Source organism: Pseudorca crassidens, chromosome 15, assembly GCF_039906515.1.
Source record: "Pseudorca crassidens isolate mPseCra1 chromosome 15, mPseCra1.hap1, whole genome shotgun sequence".
Taxonomy (NCBI): Eukaryota; Metazoa; Chordata; class Mammalia; order Artiodactyla; family Delphinidae; genus Pseudorca; species Pseudorca crassidens.
The window spans coordinates 75902796-75918703 of record NC_090310.1 but is presented as its reverse complement, the minus strand read 5'-3'; the positions used below and the strand labels follow the sequence as shown (position 1 = coordinate 75918703).

Genomic DNA, 15908 nt, shown 5'->3' with positions numbered 1-15908 from the left:
ATAAGACCTTGCGCTCCCAATGCAGGGGGCCCAGGTTCGATCCCTGGTCAGGGAACTAAATCTCACATGCGTGCTACAACTAAGAGTTTGCATGCCACAACTAAGGAGCCAGTGTGCCACAACTAAGGAGCCAGCATGCCACAACTAAGGAGCCCATGTGCTGCAACCAAAGAGCCCTGGAGCCGCAACTAAGGCGCCTCCCTGCCACAACTCTAAGGAGCCCGCTTGCCACAACTAAGACCCGATGCAGCCAAATAAATTTTAAAAAATAAAATTAAAAAATAAAGTGTAACCAGATCCCACAATGCCACAATACTATATTCTTCAAAAATGACAATGTCATAAAAGACAAAGTCTTTAAGTATTCCAGATTAAAGGAAGCTAAAGAGAAATGACAATTAAATGCAATATTTGATCCTATACTGGATCCTGTACTAGAGGGGGAAAATGCTATAAACGACACTATTGGATCAACTAACAAAATTTAGAATATGGACAATAGATAAAGTATTTTACCAATGTTAAATTTACTGAAGTTTATTTCTGTACTGTGGTTATTTAAGAGACTATCCCTATTCTTAGTATTTAGGACAAAAAAGCCATTATGTACACAAAGGACCCTCCAATGTTTGGGGGGGAGGTTACATACAAGTGAGTGAGCGAGTAACAGGAGAAGAGAGGGGAAGGGAAGAAGAGAAAAGAAAGGAGGCCAGCAAATTGTTGACACTGGTTGAATCTCAGCTGGGCAGAAATTTTAAAATTCTTTGTACTATTCTTTCTCTTGCAACTTTGCTTTAACTTTAAAATTATTTCCAAATAAAGTTAAAAGTATGTTCATCTTTTCGGATCCGCCATCTGCGGTGGCACCACCGCCAATATGCAGATTTTCGTGAAGACCCTGACGGGGAAGACCATCACTCTCGAGGTCGAACCCTCGGATACAACAGAAAACATAAAGGCCAAGATCCAGGACAAGGAAGTAATTCCTCCTGACCAGCAAAGACTGATCTTTGCTGGCAAGCAGCTGGAAGATGGACGTACTTTGTCTGACCACAACATTCGAAAGGAGTCCACTCTTCATCTTGTGTTGAGACTTCGTGGTGGTGATAAGGAAGAAGTCTTCCAACACTCCCAAGAAGAATAAGCATAAGAGAAAGAAGGTTAAGCTGGCTGTCCTGAAACACTATAAGGTGGATGAGAATGGCAAAATCAGTCACCTTCGTTCGGGAGTGCCCTTCAGATGAATGTGGTGCTGGAGTTTTTATGGCCAGCCACTTTGACAGACATTATTGTGGCAAATGTTGTCTGACCTATTGTTTCAACAAACCAGAAGACAAGTGATTGTATATTGGTTAATAAAAGACATGAACTAATGAACTAACGTTAAATGTTGAGTTTTATTCCAGTGATTTTAAAAGTGGGTTTTAAGCATCAAATTAATCGCACTATTTTCTTAGGTAACCTGTACTTGGCAGAATTATGTTGTATTTGATACCAGCTGTCTAGATACAGGCCAGTTTCTTTGTACCTCAGCAGTATTGACATTTTTGACTGATAATTCTTGGTTGTAGGGACTTTCCTGTGTATCATAGGGTGATGAACAGCATCCCTGGTCTGTACCCACTCGCTGCCAGTAGCACACCACCCCTCCCCACAACCAAAAGTATCCAGACATTGCCAAATGACCCCTGGGGGTGGGAAGGAACCTCCCCTACCCCCAGATTGAGAAACATTGGTTTGTGTGAATTGGTATTATAACCTTGCCTAAAAAGAAGCTACAACATATTGACACTTGTTTCCTACAAAGGAAGTTTAATGGCAGCAGAGCTCTCAAGTCACCACTTAAAAAATTCATCTGCATATGGCTGGTTCACTTTGTTGTACAATATAAACTAACACAGTATTGTGAAGCAATTATACTCCAATAAAGATCTATTAAAAAAAAGTATGTTCAGTTTTGATTTCCAATTTTCATGTTTAAAAAGAAAAAGTGATTCCTTAAGATCAGAAATAGAACATTGTAAAGCAACTATACTCCAATAAAAATTAGTTTAAAAAAAACAGAAAGAGTAGTCACGACTCAATACATTTAGTTTTATATTTGTTTCATTCAAAGGTTATTTTTAAATTGAGTGGCCAACCATCCAGTGAATAATAGCATTTTATTTTAAAAATATAATTTACTCCACATTCTAGATATTATTTCCTTACTTTGACGTTAAACACAAGCTGAATCCTCAAAACTGAGTAATGAACTCTTTAGTGGATAACAGCATTTAATTTGAAAGACATAATTTATTCTATGTTCTCAGTATCATTCCCTTACCTTGCTGTTACACCTAAGCTGAATCTCCAGTACAGTTTAAGGTGCCTAGCATATAAGAGGTGATCAATAAGTATGCCTTGAAAAGTACTGAGGAAATGGAACATTCAACTTATCAAGTCATATTTTATAAAACAGATTTTCCTCCATTCTGATTTCTATAAAAGTTCAAAGGTTACTTTAAACTTTTAAAATTTTTTACTGCTACGGTTGATATAGGATGTCACTGAAATGAATTTTAGAGACGTAAATTACATCAATAGAGAATCAAAACCATGACAGTCTTAGTATGAAAAAAAATAATCACAATTATCATGTAAACCAGAAGTGCATACATGTCATTCATGTTAAGTCAATGTTTATGTGCATATAAGAGAAACCTAAATATGTCTACCTATGTCCAAATACACATGTGGCTCCTTCTCTTGATGTGGCAGAACAACAAGCTATAATGTGCACATGACTGTGCAGTCTACATGCTACCAAGTTTACTGTTTCACAGAGTCCAATGATCTCTAGTAGCAGAGGTAATTATCCAGAAATGTACCAATGCAAGATCCTAATTTAAAAACCACAGTAGTGGGACTTCCCTGGTAGGTCCACTGGGTAAGAATCCACGCTGCCAATGCAGGGGGCCCGGGTTCGATCCCTGGTCGGGGAACTAGATCCCACACGCATGCTGTAACTACGAGTTCGCATGCTGCAACTAAAGATCCCGCATGCCACAACTAAGACCCGGCACAGCCAAAATAAATAAATAAATACATATTTAAAACAAGAAAAATAAAAAGTAAAACCACGGTAGTGGTGTTTACTCAAACATGAAGATATCAATATAACTAAGATATAAAATAATTTTCACATTCTATTTTTTTAGGAACAGGTTTGACAGATTTCTTTTTCTAGTTCTTAGATAGGGACCAACCTTGGTACTACAATCACTGTACCATGCCTAAAAAACCACATGATGTCCAAGTTTGAATGACAAAATACTGTATAACAAAAAAATCAAAGTAGAATAAATACATCCTTTAAATTTCATTTGGCTGAAGAAAATGTTCAACATTAGAAATAATAAACAGAAGCATTTCCCACACCCCCAAAAAAATAGTTGCAGCATATACAATAATATAATAATTCCTGAGCACAGATGACTATGACAAATTCTTTATGTACAGTTTTCTATTTATTTTGCATTAATATTAGTTATGAACATAAAAAAGTATAAATAGCATTTGTTTTACTTGCCAAGTCTGTTGTCTACTCACTGGTGGAGCCAGACTCAAACTATATTTATCTGGGGGGATATATTACCTAGTTTGGTAAATTATTCTTTTGAAGGTATGAAAGGTAAATGCTTAGCATATACACACTAAATCTAGACCATTTTCAGTCACTAGTCAAGAATTAGGGTAGGAGAGGGGGACAGAACATGTACCAGGCCCATGAGTAGATCAATTCCCCCCCCGCCAATAAGTTCAAAAGGTTAAGAAACACAGATCAGTAACTGTACAGCTTACATTTTTACATCTTAAATTACAACCCATCTAGTTTGAAGAATATATGGAATTGGTAAAATCCATATCCAAATGGGAAATAATATAGCACAAGAGTCTCCCAGTATCTCTGACTACAAGAACAGTCTATTAATATTGAGCCCCTTCTAAATTCTGATTCCTTACAATTAAAGATTATCACCTACACAGTTGAGTAGAAAAGAAATTAGGACCACAATATATACCTGCCCTACCCCTGGGCAACCTGTACTCTTATCCAGTAGTGAGGTGCATACATGTATTTCTGTGTGTGTGTGCACATTTTTTTTCTACATCTTTATTGGAGTATAATTGCTTCACAATACCGTGTTAGTTTCTGTTGCACAACAAAGCAAATCAGCCATATGCATACACATGTCCCCATATCCCTTCCCTCTTGAGCCTCCCTGCCACCCTCCCTATCCCACCCCTCTAGGTCATCGCAAAGCACTGGGCTGATCTCCCTGTGCTATGCTGCTGCTTCTCACCAGCCAACTATTTTACATTCCGTAGTGTATATACGTCGATGCTACTCTCACTTTGCCCCAGCTTCGCTCTCCCACCCCATGTCATCAAGTCCATTCTCTATATCTACCTCTTTATTCCTGCCCTGCAACTAGGTTCATCAGTATTTTTTTTCAAGATTCTATATATATGCATTAGCATACGGTATTTGTTTTTCTTTCTGGCTTACTTCACTCTGTATGACAGACTCTAGGTCCATCCACCTCATACAAATAACTCAATTTCATTTCTTTTTATGGCTGAGTAACATTCCATTGTATATATGTGCCACATCTTCTTTATCCACTCATCTGTCGATGGACATTTAGGCTGGTTCCATGTCCTGGCTATTGTAAATGGTGCTGCAATCAACACTGTGGTGCATGTCTCTTTCTGAATTATGGTTTCCTCAGGGTATATGCCCAGTACTGGGATTGCTGGGTCGTGTGGTAGTTCTATTTTTAGTTTTTTAAGGAACCTCCATACTGTTTTCCATAGTGGTTGTATCAATTTACATTCCCACCAACAGTGTAGGAGGGTTCCCTTTTCACCACACCCTTTCCAGCATTTATTGTTTCTAGCTCTTTTTTTTTTTTTTTTTTGGTGGTATGCGGGCCTCTCACTGCTGTGGCCTCTCCTGTTGTGGAACACAGGCTCCGGATGCGCAGGCTCAGCGGCCATGGCTCACGGGCCCAGCCGCTCCGCGGCATGTGGGATCTTCCCAGACCGGATCACGAACCCGTGTCCCCTGCATTGGCAGGCGGACTCTCAACCACTGTGCCACCAGGGAAGCCCTGTTTCTAGCTCTTTTGATAATGGCCATTCTGACCAGTGTGAAGCAATACCTCATTTTAGTTTTAATTTGCATTGCTAATGAAGAGATGTCCCCCAACTGACTGTTAAACTGGAGATACACCTCAACCACACTTCCAGGTGAATCGGATCCAAAGACCAAAATGTATTCTATCCTTCAATGTGAACTGGACTGTCTAGATCCTTGAGCCATTTTTACAATTATTTTCCTTGTATAAAATATTTCTACTTAAAAGTTCTATGCTATACTACTTAAATATATTAATATGACAATGCACACTTTAAGATTACATTTAAGCAACATATTCTATACAACTACTTTAATACAGAATAATAGCAATTTACAATAAATTCAATGCTCTCAGAATATGCTACCTATTTCTATATTATTTGGAAAAGTCGTACGCAGATTCATGATAAATCAGATTTAAAATGAGCAAGAATCTTACAGCAATTGGATAAAATTTCTCTATAAATACTATAGGGCTTTCTACATAAAACAATCATGCTGTGGTACAGGTTCAAGCTTAGACATGCACAGAATACAATAAACTGCTAGAAAATGAACATGCTTTAACTCTAAAAGCAACAAAGAATTATATCCGCCAGCTCAAAAGCCATGAAAATGATGATATGTGGCTTAGCAGCATTAACTAGCTTTCCCTTTGGTTATTCACAGTTAAGACAGGATGGGAAATCTTGATTATGTACAACAAACTAGCCAGATGGACAAAGATACAGGAAGTACTCCCTGTCCAAAAGGAAGAGACATCAATCAACAATGCTAGTGTCCATCAGGTGAGCAAGAAGTTATTGGGGGGGGGGGGGGGGGCGGGGAGACCCTAAGAAAAGCCATGCCATGCCATGCCAAAATGGGGAGGAGACAAGTTACCCAGTAAATCTCAAATGGCCTGAAGACCAACTAAAATATTTTATTTTCCTAAATTAATAAGGGAGAGGGAAGAGGACAGATAACTCTTGTGGCAATACAGTACTGGGCATATCACATATTCTGTATAATTTCTCACGACCCTCCAAAGTATGTATTACTCTCATTTTACAGATAAAGAAGTATCTAGATCACAAACAGATACTAGATACCAGAGCTGGGATTATAATATTTTCAGACTTTATAATCAACAAAATATGTACCAAATGTTCCTTGGGCATTTTATCCACCACCACCCCCCCCAAAAAAAATAAACCACTTATACTGTTGAGTCACACCATTTCCAACCAATTAACCAGAAAATGTCTCAGCTCATCAGTAAGGACATTGAGAAGTTGTTTCATGCAGTGTTTAGGGGCATGCAGTATTAGGGTCAGAGGCAAGGGGACGCTCCAGCTCAGCAGGTACTAATGCTGCTATTCCCCTCAAGCTCCTAAAAAACAACCATTACTCTACAGATCACCAGATAAATGGCCCTCTGAGGTGGTCTACTATGAACCATGACCTTTATTTCCAACTGAAACCAACAGTTAGTGGCTTACATGGCAAGAAGGAAACTTAGATCAGAAAAACATTAACTATACCCAAAATAATCTGTCAAATATTTTCATTCTTGGGTTTTCTAAGATTAAATGCTGGAGCCAAGAACTTTTGAATATCCCACCAGTAATTCAGTTTATTCATCAGGCTTGTTTGCCTGATTTATACAAGGTATGATTAAATACGCCAATTAGGGAGTATTTCTGGGTGTCTCCTGAGAATCCCAGTAACTTAAGGAAATTTTCATACAACTGTGGATTTGAACTGATTTACTGAAAACTGCTTGAAGCATTATGTAAAAGCAGAGGCTGATCAAAGCCAATTAGAAAAAAAATTACCCTCGGGAAAGATTTATGAGACATCCATACATAAACGAACTACCCAAAATACAAGTTGCAAATTGATGCTCTTACTCAAAAGACAATTTTAGTATATAGTCATCACCAGTTAGGCTTAATCCTACAAGATTATATTTTCCAAAATATAAAATGAGAGGTTTATTTCAATCTTCTGTGCAGCTCCAAGAGAACCAGCACCATGGAGCAAAGAAAGGACACAAAATAGAACCTGTGTGTGTTTAGGGGACAAGAGGAGGCAGGGGAAGAAAAGTCAATAAACATGGAGCCACTATGGACATTTCCTCACCAACCAGATGACTCTTCCAGTGAGTATCTCCTACCTTTATGTTTTAATTCAACCATGGTATAAAGGATAAGAACTGAAAGGAGACAAGGCGGGGGGGTAGTTTCAAATAAAAGCTAACTTGCAATATCCTTTTGTTGTGTTGTTGATAACCTGTCATGTTTAGTAGGATAAAGTATGAACCACCTAATGCAATCCATTTTTTAAATTTAATTCCATTTCCGTTCAAACATTTGCATGCCCAGACCATTTGAGGACCAGGAAAGAGATAAATGACACCACACATTGCTAGAACTCTCAGGCAAGCAGAAGAGAGGAACATACAATTATAACAACATTATTTGGTAAGTGTTAAAATGAAGGCACAGCTGATAGGAAACCTACCAGCATACAGTTTTTTGAAAACAGAGAAAATGCATATAAACAGTATCTACAATAAACTACCTTGGTGTAGACATACGCCAGAAAACAGTGTAAATCTCAGGTCCTGGTCATTCTTTTCCTCTAGCTTTAGTTAATAATGTCTGCAAATTTGGAAAAGGGCTAGCAGGGAGCAATAAAATATCTTATTTTTAATACGTAAGTTGAGCTGAGAAGCATCCAAACGTGAATTAACAGCTATTTCATCCACAAGGTTTCATTCTCTCTTCTCCTGTTGTATGTCTTGCCTTTTCATTCTCAATCAACAGGATGACCCCAAAGCCCCTTTACATTTATGCTCCGGTTTAAGCCTGATGACACTGAACTCAAACACAAACTCCCCAGAGGTTCTAGTACCAGAACTGGGCATACCAATTAGCCAAGGCAAGTGTTAGCTACAACTGGAAGCTTGTTGCCAAGAGACTTCTCAACCTCTACATGAGCAACAGAGTTGAAGTTCACAAATACACACTGTGCAGAGGGAGTTAATAATAAAGCCAATTCCACTGAAATCAAATTACCCTCTCCTGACAGCATACTAACTAGCTGGGTAATTCTTTCGCTGTTTTAAAGGTTACAGTGACTCTTACAATGTAACACGCTGAATCTCTCTCATTCACAGGAACAGACCTAAACCCCAAGTTCGTAAACCTCATTTTGGCTTCATTCCTGAACAACATACTATCTAGTTGTACTTCTTCCTCACCACCACCTCCACTACCCAAGTGGCTTGTGCTAAAAGAGATTTTGACAAAAGATATGGAAACATTTCCTATTTGTATGCAACCTTAAGTCATTTATTTCTTTTTAGATCTCCCCTTCATCCCTCTTTTATCTAGAATACTAGAATACCTAGTCATCCTTCAAGATCAAACTCAACTGTCACCTCTGGTGAGATCATTCCCAACTCTCCAATTAGAAAAAGTTATCCCTTCTTTATCCTAATGCATTTTCCATAGTTTATTACGACATTTTACACACTACACTCTACTCTTGTACACTTTTCTGTTTCTACTTTCTACGCTATAAGCTCTAAACCATAATAAAAACTTGTAAGAGACTTTTATTACAAACTCCTTCCTCTCTCTTTTCACTCCTACTACCACCATTCCCCTTGTTCCTTTTTCCAACTCCAGTTCTCCTTTTCCTTCCCATCCCATTAGATGTACTTTTGACCACCTACAATATTCCTAAAATATAGAGAAGATTGGGGGGAAGGGGCTAAATACCTTGCAGAACAGTTCTGCTTCCTTCTGACATGTCATTTTTCACTTGGATATTCCCATTCCAAAAAATATGGTGGCTTCAAGGTATCTATCAAAATAAAACTCAAGGGTTTGAATCCTTCACGGCTGATGTACTATGATACAATAAAAAAGACAACGGGGCTTTGTTAGACTCAAACTTGTCACCTATAAAAAGCTTATCACCTCTAAAAACTGGGGATAATCACATCTCACATACTCTTATGCTTATTATGAGAATGAAAAGCAATACAAAGCAAGCAACTGGGACAGGGAATAATGGTGATCCCTGAGGTACACGATACCAAGAACAAAGATGTATGTTCACAGCAACATCAATTTTGCTCTCATTTGAAAAACAAATAGTTACAAATATACCATACAGCAACAAATTAAAAAGCTTCAGACAAATCAATTAGCCAGAACTATTCAGGCTATCTTCAGCGTACAGAGAGCTGACTGGAATTTAAAACATTTTCCCACTGGAACAGTGTGGTGAGTGGCAGTTAGCAGCTAACATAAAGCCATGAAAATAGAATAAAACTATTGTCACAGATGTCTGTGTCCTTAAGATAAACAGGTATAATTACAGAATAAGTTGGCACCTTTTAGAAGATTCTGAAGAGGTTATCCAAGTACTTTCAAATGTGCTAGGTAAAGCAAACAGTGCTGGTTCTTTTTTATATCTTATTTTATTTCTGGATTTGTGGTTTAATTTTTCTTGGACAGACGTAAATATCTCTACATCAAAAGTATTATTTACACCTAAGGTTGTCCCTTGGCACATAATGAAAACATAAGAAGGAAAGGAAGGGAGGAAGGGAGGGAGGGAGGGAGGGAGGGAGGGAGGGAGGGAGGGAGGGAGGGAGGGAGGGACGGAAGAGAAAGTGTTCAACCCCCTTGAGGTAAGTGGTAAAGCTCTGGATTAAGATAAGCAGTGGGGAGTTAGAGGAGTATGTGCACTGAGCAGAAATAAAATCTGATATAAATTTAATTAATAAGCAATAAAGATACAAACGAGAGATGATCACAGCATGTGCCCCATTCTCTCCTAATCCACTATTTCTATCTGCCTCGGAGAACAAAGAAATTTTAAGAAACGTTAAAACTAAAGAGCTGATGCCATTAGCCACCTGGTAACCAAATGACTGAGAGCCGCAGAGCTGCTCTAGGAAGGAGCACTAACCAAGTAATGAATGATACAGGGAACGGTAGCCATGGCTCAACTACAAGACAGGTATTCCTAAAACGGAGTGCCTGCAGAGTAAAAAGCTTGAAGTAACAAGACACCTCCCCTACAGTACTGAAGTTAGCCCTGTCCACCAATATCAAAAGCATAAAGAAGCTACACTCACGTCTCAAAAACTGACATTGTGGAAATATAAAGCTGATGAAGCACTTTGAATTAATTTTCCAAAGAAAAGGTACTGAAGGTGGAAAAAGAGAGAAAAAGATGTATCAAAGGAAAAACACATCTTAGCTAGATTTCCTTCTCTAAAAGCAAAGAGGCTGAGGCAGATGGTCTCTTATGCCAGCAACACGGCATGGCAAGTCTGACTCATAAGGCTTCCTGAACGGGTCACCGTGCAGACTGCAGGTTAGTCTGTGCTCAGTCCTCGATGTTTCCATTGTCTATTTTTTTTCCTGACCTCACAGCTTGTTACCCTTCAGTAATTATAATTCCACTCCTAGCCTAAATAACCTTAAATTCAAAAGAATCCTTTTTTAAAAATAATGCTTCCATATCCCTAGAAGTTATATGTCTGATGACAGAAGCTATCTCTTCAAATAAATCTCCAAAAGTCATTACTGACTTCAGGATGACAATAATACAAATAGCGAATGAGAGCATATATATCAAAGTCCACAAAGAAAATAAGAATGAACTCCTGGGCTTCCCTGGTGGTGCAGTGGTTGAGAGTCCGCCTGCTGATGCAGGGGACGCAGGTTCGTGCCCCGGTCCAGGAAGATCCCACATGCCGCGGAGCGGCTGGGCCCGTGAGCCATGGCTGCTGAGCCTGCGCGTCCGGAGCCTGTGCTCCGCAACGGGAGAGGCCACAACAGTGAGAGGCCCGCGTACCAAAAAAAAAAAAGAATGCACTCCTAACATCATTTACCTGTTGGAGGGTGGTGTAGCACTTGCAGCAAGGTTGAAAAGTATCAAAGTCTAAATTTAACTTCAACTGCCTCCCTATTCCCCTCCAAAATATAGCTACTATACTATGTGGAGCTAAAAATCTGGTAATGATTGTTCAAGGGAAGAAATTTGCAGCAAGCGAGACTATAAACTACTGAGGAACAGGATGAAAAGATCATCATCATGCAAATAATCTAAAATAAAACATAGCGTGTTTTTTTTTTCTTTCTGTTCAAAGGTCAGTTCCATGACTCATGACTTTAAAGAGCTTCTCTGTGCACTTCACAAACCTGCCTATGCATGTGGAGTAAATAAAGCTGGGGGCACCTCATTATCGTGAGACAACACTTGAGGCAAAAATTTAATTATGGGGGCTTCCCTGGTGGCGCAGTGGTTGAGAGTCTGCCTGCTGATGCAGGGGTGACGGGTTCGTGCCCCGGTCCGGGAGGATCCCACATGCCACAGGGCGTCTGGGCACGTGAGCCATGGCCGCTGAGCCTGCGCGTCCGGAGCCTGTGCTCCGCAACAGGAGAGGCCACAGCAGTGAGAGGCCCGCGTACCGCCAAAAAAATTTTTAAAAAATTTAATTATGAACTCTTATAAAAACCATTCATACAACTAAACTGGTTAAAACCAAAACCCAGGGAATGTAAACTGATACAGCCACTACGGAGAAGAGTATGGAGGTTCCTTAAAAAACTAACAATAGAACTACCATATGACGCAGCAATCCCACTACTGGGCATATACCCAGAGAAAACCATAATTCAGAAAGACACATGCACCCCAATGTTCATTGCAGCACCATTTACAAGAGCCAGGTCATGGAAGCAACCCAAAAGTCCATCGACAGACAAATGGATAAAGAAGATGTGGTACATACAATGGAATATTACTCAGCCATAAAAAGGAACGAGATTGGGTCATTTTCAGAGACATGGATGGACCCAGAGACTGTCATACAGAGTGAAGTAAGTCAGAAAAACAAATATCGTATATTAACCCATATATGTGGAATCTAGAAAAATGGTACAGATGAACTGGTTTGCAAGGCAAAAGTAGAGACACAGATGCAGAGAACAAACGTATGGACACCAAGGGGGGAAGGGGGGTGAGATGAACTGGGAGATTGGGATTGATATATATACACTAATATGTATAAAATAGATACCTAATGAGAACCTGCTGTATAGCACAGGGAACTCCACTGTACAGTAGAAACTAACACAACATTGTAAAACAACTCAACTAAAAAAAAAAAAAGTAATATAACTAGCTGACCTCCCCCGGAAAACAAAAACAAAAACAAAAACCCACTTCAGCAAATGTCTTGAGAGGGGTCACAAAGTAATAGGGATGTGATATACTACTATGGTTAACACTGCTGTATGATATACAGGGAAGTTGTTAAAAGAGTGAATCCGAAGAGTTCTCATCACAAGGAGGAAATGTTTTTTCCTTTCTTCTTTCTTTTCATTTTATTGTATCTATATGAGATGACGGATGTTAGCTGAAACTACAGTGGTGATCACTTCACAATATACGGAAATCAAGCCATCATGCTGTACCCCTTAAACTTTTTCAGTGACATATGCCAATTAGTTCTCAATAAAACTGTGGAGGGGGGAATGTTTTTTTGTTTTTTGGTTTGTTTTTTTTTTGGTTAGTCACTCTTAGGCAGCCTGGGTGATGTCCACACAAAGGAGATCTCATTCCCTACACCAATACGCCTGGGATGAACTGTTGATCAAAAGAGTCAAGTTTTTTGTTGTTGTTGTTGTTTGCTTGTTTTTTGTTTGTTTTGGGGTTTTGTTAGTGTGTGTGTGTGTGTGTGTGTGTGTGTGTGTGTGTTTTGCCTTCAACAAGCTGTTGACCCAGTGCCAGGAATCAACAAACTAGTACATGTAGAATCACAAATTGTATTTTGTGCTATAAAAGGTCTCCACTGAAAAGTAATGGCTGATCTGTAATTTAAAAGCAGGAACAACCGAGTACCAGACATAGCACACCATGTCATACAGCTACTCAAAGTCCTAACCTCCTACAGTCAATCTGGTTCTTACTACCAAAAGAGATGGTTTAAGTCAAAGGCTGCTACAGTCCCAACCAAATTCACTAGGTCAGTAGTTCTCAACCTTTTTGATCTCAGGATTTCTTTATCTTTTAAAAACTGGGAACCCTAAAAAGCTTTGGTTATGTGGGTTATTATCTATCAATATTTACTGTATTAGAAATTAAAACTTAGAACATTTGACATATTAATTCATTTAAAAATAAGTTCATTATATGTTAACATAACCAATTTTATGAAAAATAACCTGAAACAAAACAATTCCATGAGAGGTGGCATTGTTTCACATTTTTACAAACCTTACGTCTGACTTTAATAGAAGACAGATGGATCCTCTTACCTACGACACCATTCAATCTACTGCAATACTTCATATTGATTGAAACACATGAAGAAAATTCAGCCTCATAGATACACGTACTTGTAAAAGGAAGGACTATTTCAATAGCCTTTAACAATTAATTATAAATAATTTTCCTTGATATCGTGCTAAAACGACAAGTGGTACTTTCAGGTTTTATTTGAAAATACTTTCAAACTTACAAAAAGTTGCAAAAAACGTAACAGTAGAAGGCATACCCTAAATACCCTTCACTCAGGTTTGGTTACTGTATTAGTTTCCTGTGACTACTGTAACAAATTACCAATAACAACAGATATTCTCTCAAGTTCTGGAGGCTCAATGTCCAAAATGAAGGTGCCGACAGGGCCATACTCTTTCTGAAGGCTCCAGGGGAGAACTGCTCCACCCTCTCCTAGCTTCTGGCGTTGCCAGCAACCCCTGGCATTCAAGGACAAGCAGTATTTTCTTAAAGATTAGCTGCAAAGTGAAATCTGAAACCCTACCAATGAACTTTCATACTATTACATTAAAATACACAAACTTACACTCTGAAAAAAATCTTTAACCCATGCATGATTTTGTAACATCACACACTGTCATTTGGATAATACTAGTTCACTGATTAAGCAGATTTTCAAATACTGATACATTATACAATATCAAAAACTCCAGGAACTTCTCTGGTGGCGCAATGGTTAAGATTCCGCCTGCCCATGCAAGGGATACGGGTTCGAGCCCTGTTCCAGGAAGATCCCACATGCGGCGGAGCAACTAAGCCCGTGCACTGCAACTATTGAGCCTGTGCTCTAGAGGCTGCGAGCCACAACTACTGAGCCTGTGCACAGCTACTGAAGACCGTGCACCTACAGCCTGTGCTCTGCAACAAGCCACCACAATGAGAAGTCTGCACACCGCAACAAAGAGTAGCCCCGCCACAACTAGAGGTAGTCCGCGCACAGCAATGAAGACCCAACACAGCCAAAAATAAATAAATATATCACCACCCATCTCATTCATAAAGTCTTTAAGTACTGAGAAGCTGTCACACTCATGGTGACAGATTCAAAATTAACATGATAATTTTTACTTGAAAACTCCAATTTTATCACTGTCAACAAATACTCTTGGATGTCTTTCTTGAAGTGATAGGTTTACCTTGCTCAATTTCAAGAAACTTTCTGCCAAATACCCAAGTTCCAATAACCACAGTTTGTTAGTCATTCTTTCAAGTAAAAATGATATTCCATGAAAAAAGTGGGCTGTTCAGTACACAAGCCAACCACACAAGTGCTTTTGCCCAAGACAACCATCATACTTTGGTAGGCAGAAGTGTTTTCTGCATATTTTCCATTCTCACTAGACAGAATGTTAAAAATACAGTACTCAAAGGCCAAGGTTTAATGAAATGAGCAAATTTTGCTCCTTCATCAAGGACAATCCTAATTGAGAAACGAGTGGGGTTTTGCGGGGGGGTTTGTTTTTGTTTTTTTCCTTTAAGTCTGACTGCAGAGCAGTGAAGAATGCAATGACTACTAGTACAGTCTGGTAGTCCCACTGCCTTGATTCATGCTAAGACACTAGCAGTTTTATGCATCACTGCTTTTGTACCATCAGTGCAAACATCAACAGGATGAAAACAGAAAATATATTATTTCGGAAATAATTTTAACTCTGTGGACTCCATAGAAGGTTCTCAGGGACTCTCAAGGGTTCACAAACCACAATGAGAACCATTGTCTTAGATTAAGGTAGGGGCTGAGGGTTTGAAATTGGTATGGTTTCTCCCAGATCCTCTACATACTCATTTAATAAATACTTCAGTATCTACTACATGCAGGCCTAAATAAATAAGCCATGTTGTGAGATCAAAATAACAAAGGACTTCCTGATAAGATGGTTTAGTGGACTATTGCTTTCAACCAACCACACTCTCCCCCTCTTGCTCTAAATATAATAATGACAAAATATGTATTTTCTTTAATCTTGAAAGACACAGCCATGCTCAAACATAACAAATACGTCTACGGAGCAAGACACAGAGCAAGCATACAGCAATGAGTTGACTCTATGAACCTACTGAACTCTAGCATTAGAAACTAGCAAAGACACTCAGGAAATCAAATCATGTGCAACGCAACAGAATCAAAAGCAAGGCTCATAGGTAGAAACCAAACAAAAAATTTCTGAGAGAGAGACGAAAAAAAGCTCTATCAATAGCTATCTAGATACCTGATTATATCAAACCGTTACCTGTAGCTGTGGAAGAAAAAGCAAAGGGTTACATAGTTGGTCCCCAACTTACAAAGGTTCAACTTACAATCTTTCAACTTTACAACAGAGCAAAAGCGATATGCATTCAGTCAAACCCTACTTCAAATTCTGAATTT

At 39.0% G+C, this 15908-nt stretch overlaps 1 protein-coding gene and 1 pseudogene across 4 annotated transcripts in view; one reads left to right on the top strand and one right to left on the bottom strand.

The window, feature by feature from the left end:
- NCOA3 (nuclear receptor coactivator 3) overlaps positions 1-15908 on the bottom strand; it is a 122358-nt gene that overhangs the window by 30601 nt on the left and 75849 nt on the right. Inside the window, exon 3 of one of the 4 annotated variants that reach the window (XM_067708368.1) lies at positions 8956-9040. The exons of the other annotated variants lie outside the window; for them this stretch is intronic. The gene's annotated coding sequence lies outside the window, so the exon portion shown is untranslated. The remainder of the gene's footprint in view (positions 1-8955; positions 9041-15908) is intronic. 4 annotated transcript variants of the gene reach the window in all.
- LOC137206468 (ubiquitin-ribosomal protein eS31 fusion protein-like) lies at positions 821-1377 on the top strand (annotated as a pseudogene).